The sequence below is a fragment of the Lissotriton vulgaris genome, chromosome 5, assembly GCF_964263255.1.
Source record: "Lissotriton vulgaris chromosome 5, aLisVul1.2, whole genome shotgun sequence".
Taxonomy (NCBI): Eukaryota; Metazoa; Chordata; class Amphibia; order Caudata; family Salamandridae; genus Lissotriton; species Lissotriton vulgaris.
The window spans coordinates 1229954379-1229967547 of NC_141693.1; the positions used below are offsets into that span (position 1 = coordinate 1229954379).

Below are 13169 nucleotides of genomic sequence, written 5' to 3' on the forward strand. Positions count from 1 at the left end.
TAGTCAGTTCAATGTTCAAGGAAGTTACAAGGATGACCATTGGAGGAGAGTATGTTGGGTCCTTATTTTTTAAGTAACATTAGGAGTGAGTTATAATCACTGTTAGTCTGCACTCACATATATTCTGTGTGACTGAAGTATGGGAAGAAAAAGAAACATACACAATGTTTTGAGTATTCTCATGATTCACATCACATGTGTCCGTTAGAATTGTAACTGACAGGATTGTGCCTTAACATTTAACTGAGGGAATAACCTTTAACTTGTTATGCCAATTTGTTTACATTTAATGCTCATGACACTAATGTTTACTAGACTTGCCGTTTATAATTGTTGAATGGATAGTTTACCTACCTTTAGAAGCACGCACTTAATGTAACCTGTGCATTTTAATTTAGCCTAACTGTAGGCCTAAAATGCTTTCCCAATGTATTTTCCATCTAACGTTTGAAATCGATTTTTGCTTGTGTTATGGAATGTTGCATGTTTCTTGTGTTCCCACTGAAGGTGGGCAAGGCCTCATTTGTTGTGGGAAAGAATTATTATCCTAGTAGATAGAGAGGCCTGTGTAGAAGAAATGCGATAACGAATGGAGGACTTGTTCTCAAGGGAGAAGGAGATGGCACCAAGGACATACGAAATATCTGAGCGTGTGAACATGGTGGGAGAGAAAGGTAGCTGTAGGGTGCTGGAAATGGAAATTTACTAGTGGCACGATGGGAGGTGCTTTAATTCAGAGATTGCTTATGTTGTGTTGCAGTTAGGGACAGCTGACACTGTACTTTAGGGCTCCTTGAGGTATGGACCTCATCCTAATGTTAGAGGCTACAGGCTACTTGACTCTGGTTGGAGTTACTTCTTAGGAAGGCTCTAACGGCTGACACCTTTCTTCACCACCTTTGCCAGGAATCCTATTTGAGGTGCTGTAAGGATAATTGGAGATTTGTAGGGCTTCTAACTGTAACTTGATGGAATCCAAAGTGCATTTTTGTCTTTTGATAACGTATGTTTCAGTGATCTAATTAGTTGTTTTCTTCTTGTTGTACCGCCTTAATCGCTTCCGGAGATTCAACTTCATTCTGTTTACTTTGTATTTCTACACCATAATGCTTTGATTGGTGTATATTAATGTTTGAATTAAATAAATTAACTTGAATTTGGTTGTCGACCTAGATTTCTGCCTCGAAGCGGAGAATGTTTAATTCTAGATATTTTGAAAGGAGTTTTCTCTTTTTCTCTCATGCTGAGTACGGTTTCCAGATCCCCCACCATTGCGCCCCTGGCTCCAAGGAACAGTTTTATGATATTTCTTGCAACCTACCTCAATTTGCAATGGGTACATTTTGGTTTGAGCAGGTATTCTCGCACCAAGCTTTTGTAGTTGGACATAAAATGCCCGTTTTTGAACCGGGCTCTCCCGGCTGATTCCTTTAAGTGCCAGCATTGCCATTTCCAATTTCAAGTAGGTGAATTAGAGCCTCTCCCTTCTGGCCTTCCTGAGTTTAAGTTTCTTAGTCTCAACTGTCGGTCGCTTGAAAAGCACCACGGCGAGATATTTGACCTATTATTGGATGAGACTCCAGATGTACAATTCTTAACGGAGACGTGGCTTACGCAGGAATCTACTGCGGAGTCCTGGCTGGCTCTCCCACAAGGTTTTACTATGAATCAAGTTAATAGATCAGGAAGCAGAGGGGATGGCATTGCAGTCATTTTTAAGGAGACATATAATGCAGTTTTATTAAGGAGGATATCCCAGACTGTGAAAGTTCCCCATTTTTAAAATAACGTTAAATCACAACCTTACTATAACTGGTTTTCTTATTTATCGACCTCCAGGGCCGTCTGAAATATTCAGGGAAGAATTGCTGAATAAAGTCACTCTCTTCGCGAGTAAAGCAGCAAATTGTACGATCTTAGGCGACCTTAATTTACATCTTGATAATGTTGGCAACTCGGAGATTACCTGTTTTCTGGCTGATTTAGAGGCCTGTCAGCTGGCCCAATGTGTTCCTAAGAGCACACATGTTGCAGGTCCTTAAAGTTTGTTTCACCAATCCCCATGGCCTGGACAGACCATTTTCTTATTTCGTTCTCCTTGCGGTGGCTAGGAGGACCAGTTTTGAACTGCCCCACACCAGTCTTAAAACGTCCCTGGCATAAGCTAGACACCAATCACTTTTTGGATGTATTGTCCAGTCTTAAGCCCCAGTTACCACCTGACATTGAGGATGCACACGGTTCCGATGGAAAGGCACGGGAACACTGGATCCACTGGGATCAGTGTTCTCGCGTCTTTTCCTTTACTGTCCCTCTCTGATTTTTAGTCCCTTTGTCTGAAATTTAAATTAGTCTCTCCAGCCGATCCTTTGACACCTGCTCATTTTCGTCAGTATGACCCTATTATTGCGCCAGTGAACAGGGATTTGATAAATTTATCTCTAACCACTGCGTCGGTACCAACTGCGTGGAAACACACCAAAGTCATACCCCTTCTGAAGAAACCGTCCCTGGACCCAGCGGAGCTGGGTAACTACCGTCCTATTTCTCAGCTGCCCTTTCTTGCCAAGATGGTAGAATCTCACGTAAATACCATCCTTTCTGAGTTTATCGAGAGAAATTATATTCTAGACTCCTCGCAAAATGGTTTCAGGGCCCGCCACACTACCGAATCAGCTCTGTTGGCAGTGACCGAAGAAATCCGTGGTAACCTTGATGTCAGAAACTCTGCGGCCTTGGTTCTTTTGGACTTAAGTGCCACTTTCAACACTGTCTCCCACGTGATACTTTTAAATCGCCTCCAGGAAATAGGAATTAGGGGATCGGCCTTGTCCTGGCTGCGTTCTTTTTTGGAGAGCAGATCTTTCCAGGTCCTGGTGCCTCGTTTTTGCTCTCAGGTTTATGCCTTGCAACAGGGGGTGCCTCAGGGCTCATTTTTGAGCCCCTTACTTTTTAATATATATATGTTCAACCTCTAGCTGTGGTGGCTAAAAGCAGAGGGTTGTCAATGGTCTTGTACGCCGACGACACCCAATTGGTTATTGCCTTTTCAAAGAAATGTAACAACAACCTTGTGAAATGTAAGGAGGACTTGATGGTGATTGTGGATGGATAGCTTCAAATTATTTACAGCTGAATGCCAGTAAGTCTGATATTCTGATGTTTGGGAGGGACCAGGATATGTGGTCTGAGCAATATTGGCCAGATCAACTAAAACCAGCGCCCTCACCGAAAGAGGCAGTTAAGAATCTCGGTTTGTGGTTTGACAGTGGTCTCTCCTTTGATACCCAATCAAAGTCAGTAGCAGGGACCTGTTTTGGGATCCTGCGAGGACTAAAACCCCTACTTATCTTCTTTGATTCTAAAATTTGTCAGACCATTGTGCAGGCAACAATCTTACCTAGATTGAAATATGGCAACTCTCTTTATTTAGGCGCCAATAAGTCCAGCACTCGACTCGTTTGCAGAGAATACAGAATGCAGCAGCCCGTATTCCTTTGGCACTCCCCAAGTCCTGTTCTGTGTCAAAATTTTTACCCAAACTCCATTGGTGGCCAGTGGAGCAAAGGGTTCAGTTCAAGACACTATGGGGCCGATTAGGATGCCGGGCGGATGGCCCCCACCAGGCTGGCGGTAGCCACCGCCAGCCTGGCAGGGGCAATCCGCCCGACATCCTCACTCGTTTTCCCCCCCGCCATATTAGTATGGCGGGGGACCTCAGCGGACGGAAAGATCGTCCGCCGCTGTTCCGCCCCGGTCGCCTTGCGGCCGGGGCAGAAAAGGAATAATATGGTGGCGGTGTCTATCAGACACCGCCAGCCATATTACAATGGGCATTTTTCAATGCCTTTCCGTGCCGGCAATGCCGCCACGGAAAGGCATGCGGTCTTCAGTCTGGGGCCCCCTGCGGGCCCCCAGAGTGAAGGAGGGGTGGGGGCTGCACAGGGGGAGTACCTGTGGTACCCCCCCACATTTGCATAAACAAAGCGGCAGGCACCGCGGTTTCTCAGGTCTTACGAGTAGTTCTTCCAGTTAAGATTTTTTTGGCATTTTGTGTCTGGTAGTCTTGTACATATCATTGTAAATTCAGAACTACAAGTCTATGAACTCAAAGCAAACAAACATGGACTGGATGAGCTACTTATGAACACTTGAGAGCTTAGCTGCTAATGACTTCACAATGTAAGTCGTGGCATACAGACATAATATTGATTCAAAAATATAGAATGGCACAAATATCGAAGTAAAAATATAGAATGGACAAAATATCGAATGGACAGAATATGGAGGTGAAAAATATCGGTTTGAAGGTGTGTAATTTAATATCGATTTTTAAAATATAGAAAGTTAAAATATCGAAGTATATAATATAGTAATTAAGATATATAGAATTTTTAATAATATCGATTTTTTTAAGTGTATTTTTTATGTTTTTTAATTTTTGTGTACTTTAATTCTGTAGCGGGTTGTGGGTTTATAGGGGAATAGGGTGGGAAGTAATTTAATTGTAATTAATTAAATCTGTTAATTTATTTATTGGTATTTATTTTGAATTAATTGTTAAGTAATTATTAATTGTTCATTTATTAATTTTTAATTGGTAATTATTTTTTAATTGTTAATTAATTTTTCGTAATTGATTAATTGATAATTATGTTAATTGTATTAATTTATTTTCCGTAGCGGATTGTGGGTTTATAGGGGAATAGGGTGGGAAGTAATTTATTAAATCTGTTAATGTATATATTGGTATTCTTTTAGCATTAATTGTTAATTGATTTTTAATTCATAATTAATAAATTTTTATTTGGTAATTAATTTTTATTAATTGGTTAATTGATAATTATGTTAATTTAATTAATTTATTTTCTGTAGTGGGTTGTGGGTTTATAGCGGAATAGGGTGGGAAGTAATTTAATTGTAATTAATTAAGTATGATAATTTATTTATTGGTATTTATTTTGAATTAATTGTTAATTAATTATTCATTTGTAATTAATTAATTTTTAATTGTTAATTAATTTTTAATTGTTAATTAATTTGTATTCATAGGAAATTAATTTTAATAACTAATATTTATTTGTATTTTTATTTGATTAATTATTACATAATTTTAAATTTGTAATTTAGTTTAATTAACTTTTTTATTGGTATTGATATTTAATTTATTTGTATAATACATTAAATGTTTACTTTCCCTACTGTTAAACTCACTAGAGTGGGTATATTAATTTTTATCCCTACGCTATCCAACGCTTCATTTACTGTTGCACCCTCTGGAGTTGGAATAGTCATTTTTACCCCTACGCTATCCAACGCTCTCCCTACTGTTGCACTCTCTGGAGAGGGAATAGTATTTTTTGCCCCTACGCTTTCCCTACTGTTGCACTCTCTGGAGTGGGAATAGTAATTTTTACCCCTACACTTTCCCACGCTTTCCCTACTGTTGCACTCTCTGAAGTCGGAATAGTAATTTTTACCCCTACGCTATCCAACGCTTTCCCTACAGTTGCACTCTCTGGAGTGGGAATAGTAATTTTTACCCCTACGCTATCCAACGTTTACCCTACTGTTGCAGTTGCAGGAGTGGTAATAGTTTAATCTCTTGCTATACAACAGTAAAAATATTGTATATTTTTAATTAATATTATGTTAATATATATATGTGTTAAAAAATCGAATTGTATTTTTATTTTTTTAACTTAAATTAATTATTTAATAATGTTTAAGTTATTTAAGTATTTTAAGTATGTTTTAATTAATTATAGTTATTTAATTAATTTTAAATTACTTTTAAGATATTTAAATAAATTCGATATTTTGACTAAGTATATATATTTTTTCGATATTTTGTACTTACCTGTTTGGAGATAGGGCTTCGATATTTTGTCTTTCTATATTTTTTCTTCGATGTTTTTTTTTCATCTATATTTTTGTATTCTATATTTTTTCAGTGATCCGTAAGTCGTACATATTGGATTTGTCCAGAGACGCCTAGCAAGTGATAATACTAGATAATTCTGATATCTAATTGGGAATGCAATGGAGTGGTGTGAGCACCATCTTTTGAAGGTGAAAAAGAATTCAGCGCAGTTATTTGGATAAACACTGGAGTAGCCTGGCATACGGGAAGGCTTCATTCATAACGTGATGGTCTGATGCAAGAACTCTCAGACAGTAAATACAATAAATATCTCCTCTTCCTTCATTCACACGTGGAACTAGACAGTTGTGTTCATAGTCACCTTGCTTTTCTTATTGACATTAGAACCCATATTATGTGCAATTCGTCAAAAAGAATCTACCAAAATTAGGTATGTGATCGCATTTGCAGTCGCAAACCATTGATCAGATACAGACACCCAAGTTGGGGTGGTATTGCACCTGTGTTATGTAGCCTCAAGGGCAAAACAGGTGGGAAACATAAAGTGGCTTGAAATGGGGATTAAAGTTTGACGCCTCGCTAAGTTTTTACACTGCAAATAAAGACAGAACACGGAAAACATGTAACGACACAGAACTACTAGGGGAGGGCAACATTTCATTCAAAGTTCTAGATGAAATATGTAGAAAATATGGTCATCAAAAATGGCCACTGAGCAGAGAGTAGCTTGAAGAAGGAGCTCCGGGCTGGGGATAGCTTTGTTAGCGTAAATCCCAGCTAAGCCTGCACTCACAACCTGCGAAACACACGCATAGAGGCTGCGAAAGATACGAAGAAGAAGAGGTTAGAGCATAGGACTTACCGCTGTCGGCACACCCACCGGACAATGCAGGATCTAACTGAATCATCACCGCTTCATCCAGAGGTGACGAGGACGCGGAGGAAGATGAGCTTTACACCAATGAGAGGCTGGAAGAGGGCGACCCGAGATATGGGGCGGACCTTCCCTGGCCGGGCCTGAAGAGATGGGTGTCGGTGCTACCTCCTTTCGCGGACGACTCGGGATGTGGATCGGTCCGTGCACAGCCAGGAATAAGAGGTGGTGTCTGTAATCCCCCCATTCTCCCCATGCATACAGGAAGAGAGGAAAGGATCTGAGTGAACTCCCCTGGGCCCAGATTAAAACAAGGAGAGGGAGCCAGGCTGAAGACATGGAGGGTCGCCCTTGCGACAACCGGAGTACAGAGGAGGAGGCTTTAGCAGAGGCATTGGGAGAGACTCAGGAGTAGCGAAGATCACGCCCGAGGCGTGACCGGGACGGGGGAAGTGAGAATGCGTGAAGAGAGCACCGCTCTCTAGCACAGAGGGAGCGGCCACAGAAGGCATGAGAAGAGGCTTGGGAGCAGTGATGATCACGCTCATAGCATAAGAACCCGGAAAGGGGGAATGAGAGGATGCATGGAGAAAGCACTGCTCTCTAGCACAGAGGAAGCCTACTGTGGCAACAGTGGAACAGCCACTTTGTGAGCTCCTGGTCTAGTCGGGAACTATATTTGCTGCTATTATTATCCGGCATTTTGACACAGTTTACAAGAGCACTCGGCACTCGAAAACAACAAAATGGCAGAGCATTAAACGAACCCTTCCCACAACAGCCACTGAAAGAGGACTAGTAAGAAGGGATAAATAAACTTCTGAAGTAAAAATAGGGCTGGCATCACCAGGATACTGAAATCAATGTCAATAACTATTGACACAAAAAGAAGACTAGTGAGAAGGGAGAAGGGATAAACAAGCTACAGAAGTTAAATTAGGTTTGACACCACCAGGATTCTGAAACCATTGTAAATAAATATAGAATAATTAAAATAAATAAGTTAGGTAAGATCACCATTACCTGAATAATTAATTATGTAAATAATTAATTAATAAGTAAAATTATCCACCATTACCCACCCAAAAATTATATTATTAATTAATTAAATAATTACAATTAACCAGCAATTAATTGTATAATTAACTAATTAAATAATTAGATAACCTGCATTCCCAGAATAAATAAAACAATTGATAAACACATTATAAATTAATTAATAAATTAGGGAATGACAATCATCCCCAGCATAAAGAGAAATGTGATCTAATAAATAAGTGAATACTTTAAGATCACAAAAATACTAACACTAAGGACCAGATAACTAAAAGAAATAATAGGCCATGACAATTGCCTTTGTAAAGCTGCTATTCAAAGACATAGGTATCATCACTTACGGCAAGACAGAATTTTCTAAAAGAATGCATAGACCTTGAAAATGGGTAGATGTAATGAGAATGCACTAGGTAATAGATAACTTCACGCTCTACAGGGCAATCTCAGCAGCAATTATGTGAGTACCTTTTGCACTAAAATATAAACTCAGACAATATAGTGGAGGAGGCTTCTCAAGAGGAGTTATATGCACCATTTACAAAATGAAAGGAGCAAATCTGCTTCCTGCAGGTAATAACGCACGAGCAATAGCCTACCCCTCCAATCTCTCTAAAAATGCTTCCAAAACCTTTAAATACAACCTGCTCCGGAAAAACCCCAAAACACTAATCTTAGACCCCTCCTCTAACTCAAAGAACGGAGTGTTTATTAACGGTTTAATTTTCTACACTAGATCACTAGATAAATGGCGCACTGCGATGATGAAATTGCTAAACATCAAAGAATCAAGAAACATCCCTTCGGAACGAAGTTGATTATAAAACCCTCGAAAAATCTAAAGGCCACACTAAATATAACCTTCTACAAAAATGGCACAGTACTCATCCAAGCAGCCATTACGGATCTTGAGTTATTTGATGATTACTTTACTACGCTAAAAGATCAGGTCCATAACACCCCTATCTCAGCTCACTAACAAGACGACAGCTTGGACACCTCAATTCATACTCCTCTGAGGGTAAATGAAAAGAGAGACAGCAGAACAGATAAGGAGAGTCGACATTCTATATCCTCTAATACCAGACAAAACACAAAGACACATGTTACAGCAAACAACCCGAGTAGACATACGCAAAACAAACAGCAATAATCCCATACAAGCAATCCAAGTAAAATCTAACAAGTTGCCCAATTTGCACTCATCAGATGCTATTACCTCCACAACATCACAAATCACCGATCTGTCGGACACAACACCCAAGAATCAGTACCCTGGGACGACAAATCCCACAACCGATATAAATACAGGACCTGTCCTTCAGAGCAAAAAAATAATTACTGAAAGAACGAAAGATATAAACAAACAGCCGAAAGATGAACCTTCCAACTTACTGATCCAGATGCAAGAAGTCCCGTCGCAAAAACACCAACTCTCACCACCATCAGGAAAGGAATTAGAAATGCTCATGGCTCAGACAGATAGGATAGCTGCAGACATGCGAAACACTATTAGGAGCACCAAGATTTCTCTCCAAAATTATCCAGAGTAAAAAATCGGCACACAATCTCCACAATAAGCTCAAAACAACCCCACTGCCTCTTTCCAATAGGATTTACCATCCACGTATCTTCCTTAGATATTTGTCGGACATTGAAACCCAAAACCTACTGCTTTCTTATGATACAACTTCCATCCTACCTGATAAGATAAGCAGCCAGAAGATTCAGGTGGTCCCAATTAATGTCAACAGAATAACACATACAAAGCACAGAAAATCAAACTCTAATAACCTGTAAGAAATAATGCTTAGCCCAGAGTGGCCCGACTCCAACTTTGACCTAGAAAACCCTACAAAAACAAAAAAGAACTCATGCCTACTTATCAACTGCTGCTCAGCAATGAAACATGCAGCTGACATTGCCGACCTAATCATGAATCGAGATACTGATATGGCTATTCTAACGGAAACATGGCTATCTGAATCATCCTCCCCATGCCTTGACCTGCTGGTGCCACCTAACTATAACATTGCAAAACTAGATAAGCTAAACAAAACGGGAGGAGGAGTGGCCTGTATCCACAGATCAAACATCACCATTTCTAAAGTTCTCTCAGACCCTATAGACACATGTGAATACCTGGGGCTCACAGCACGATTCACAGACAACCAAGTGTACAAACTACACGCATTCTATCACCCCCCAGGCAAAAACCTAACTTTCATAGTCCATCGAATAGAAATTTTTACAACTAACTCAGAACCTCACTCCAATTATATTTTCCTAGAAGACTTCAATCTCCACTGGAATGACATCCAAGATAATCAGGTCAACATTCTTGAAGAATTACTAGCCGGCCACTCAAGAGTACAAGCATGTGCCCTACAAGCCCACTCCAAAGGAGCTACATTACACTGGATAATCTCCAAAGAAAATGCGATCCAAGCAATCTCAATCGTTCCTTGAGACTGGTCTGATCACCACCTCATCACTTTCCAAATACTAGCCAAAAAAATGAAAACAATCTCGCAACCAATCAAACCCAAACATTGGGTGAGAAACACTAGAGATCTGAACTCGGAGATTCTAACAATGCAAGGCGAGAAAGAACTTCAACCCCCTTTTGAACTAACAGACGTCAGCGAGTTTACAGACCACTAAAATCGTACGATATCTAAAATAATCGACGGCATTGCCCCTCTAAAACTTAAAAGAATACAGATCAAAGATTAAAAAAACATTGGATCACCTAATGAAGAAAGATGTAAGCTCAGAAAAACAGAACGAAAATGGAGACAAACTCTGTCATCCCCCACTCAAAAGAACTAAGAATGACCAGAAAAACCTACAATAACAGCGTACTTAAATCAAAAAAAGTTTTTCTTAGAAATGAACTTGAAAACGCAAAGAACAGACCAAAGAAATTCTTTGATCTACTAAAAGGACAATCAAACAAATGAGCCAAATCTTCCCTATTACCATCTAATTCAGATCTGAACTGTGAAGATTTTTCAACATTCTTTATTGATAAAGCCAATTCATAGGAGCGAGAACTCAAGAATAATGCTGAAAAAGCCTTAAACCTTAGGAGTGAACAAGACACAAGTAATGCCCAAAAATAATGCCCATTGGTCAACCTTCAAACTATATGATCACCATGACGTTACCAAAATATTACTATCCCTGAAACCAAGTAATCATTACAATGACCCCCTGCCATCAAAATGCTGGCCCTCCTGCAACCACATGTTCATCCCCTGCTGGACTAAGATAATTAATAAATCGCTTGCCCAAGGATCAATTCCGGACTGCATAAAACATGCCAGGTTATCCCTCTCCTAAAGAAACCTACGAAGAACACATCGGACCCAAACAACTTTTGTCCAGTAACAACCATTCCCCTACTGGCCAAAGTACTAGAAAAATGTGTGCACAATCAATTAAGTCAACACATTACTGAATTTGAACTACTAAATGACTGCCAATCAGGGTTCAGACCAAATCACAGTACGGAAAAAGCAATCCTATACATAGTAGATGACGCTCTGCTGGCCCTTGACTGTAATGAAACCTGTCTCCTGCTCCTTCTGGACAATAGGATGGGCTTATCGGGAACTGTACTGAAATGGTTCCACTTCTTCCTAGAAAACAGATCGCAAAGAATCCTGGTGGAAAACAAGCTATACCCACCATCTCCAATTCAAATTAGGGTTCCACAAGGATCAACGCTATCCCCTTCACTCTTTATCCTATACATCAAACCATTAACTGAAGTACTGCATAAGGCTAACATTTCATTTCACATGTATGCTGATGACACCCAGCTGTATATGAAGATATTATCTCCGGAAGAGATCATCACTATGAACCAAGCACTCAAGAAAACTGTTGAATGGCTTGCTGACAATCATCTTAAGCTCAACTCACAAAAAAACGATTTCCTTCTGCTCTCCCCTCCTAAAAGTTCAGCCAAGATCAAAGAATGGACCAAGATGATCACAACTCTAAACGGTACTCCGACTATAGTTGACTCAACCAAATCCCTTGGTATCACACTGAATATTATTATTATTATTAATAAATTTTATAGAGCGCGTAGTCACCCGTGAGTATCCCAGCGCTAGGAACAGTACACCTGCGGGTAGTGGGGGCAAGGGGGGTGGGAGGGGAATTACGGGAATAGGAGGGTTTTCAGCCTCTTTCTGAAACGTAGATAGTTGGGTTCTGTTCTTAGATCATGGGGTAAGGCGTTCCAGAGGCGTGCGGTATGAACCGAGAAGCGTCTTCCACCAGTGCGGGCCTTCTTGGCTCTGGGGATGATGATGAGATATTCCTGATCGGACGGGAGGGATCTTGGGGCTTTGTAAGGTTTAATGAATTTAGCTAGGATCGGGGGAACCTTTGTTTTGCAGCGATTTGTGGGCCAGGCAAAGGGCTTTGAACTGCACTCGTTCTCTAACCGGGAGCCAGTGGAGGAGCCTCAAAGCCGGTTTGGCTGAGGCTCTGGCAGGAGTGTTGGTGAGGATCCGGGCAGCCGCATTTTGGATCCTCTGTAGCCGGTTGAGGGTGGCCTCAGGAGCGCCCAGATAGATGGAATTACTGTAGTCGATCCTGGAAAGTATTAGGCCTTGGATCAGTAGTATTTTTGCGGTAGGAGGGAGTAGGGGCAGGATCTTTCGGATTGATTTGAGGAGCCCAAAGCATGTCCCGGCTACTTTTTTTGCCTGTGTTGCAAACGATAGATCTTTTTCGAGCCAAACGCCCAAGCTCTTAACCTCGGGTTTTGGGTCTGGGGGCGGGGGGCGGGCCTAGACAGGGTGGCCAAATATTCTGTGACCAAATGTTCTGTGACAGGGAGAGTCCCTTCTGACCCAGGAGGAGGATGTCGGTATTAGAACCATTGAGTTTTAGATGGGATCTGTTCATCCATCCTTGTATCTGCGTCAGACAATTGTAGAGGTCCACAGGGTGTTGGCTTGGGTGAGATAGGGAAACCACTAATTGTGTGTCGTCAGCGTAGCTGACGATACTCACTCCGAAAGGGATGACAACCTCCTCCAATGGGGACAGGTAGATATTAAACAATGTGGGGCTCAGGGAGGAGCCCTGAGGTACGCCACATTGGAGGGGTTTTTCGGAGGAGCGGGCGTTGTTCTCCCAGATCTGAAAGGACCGCTGACCCAGAAAGGAAGATAGCCAGGATAGTGCTTTTCCTTCTACACCGACACTCCTGAGATGGTGAATCAGGAGTTGGTGGTTGACGGTGTCGAAGGCCGCACTGAGGTCGAGGAGGATCACTGCCACTGATCCTCCAGCGTCGAGCAGTGCTCTGGCCTCCTCCACCGCCACAAGGAG

At 41.0% G+C, this 13169-nt stretch overlaps 1 protein-coding gene across 1 annotated transcript in view; it reads right to left on the reverse strand.

The window, feature by feature from the left end:
• The window catches only part of LOC147712370 (fish-egg lectin-like), a 134464-nt gene that overhangs the window by 60056 nt on the left and 61239 nt on the right, over positions 1–13169 (reverse strand). The window lies entirely within an intron of this gene.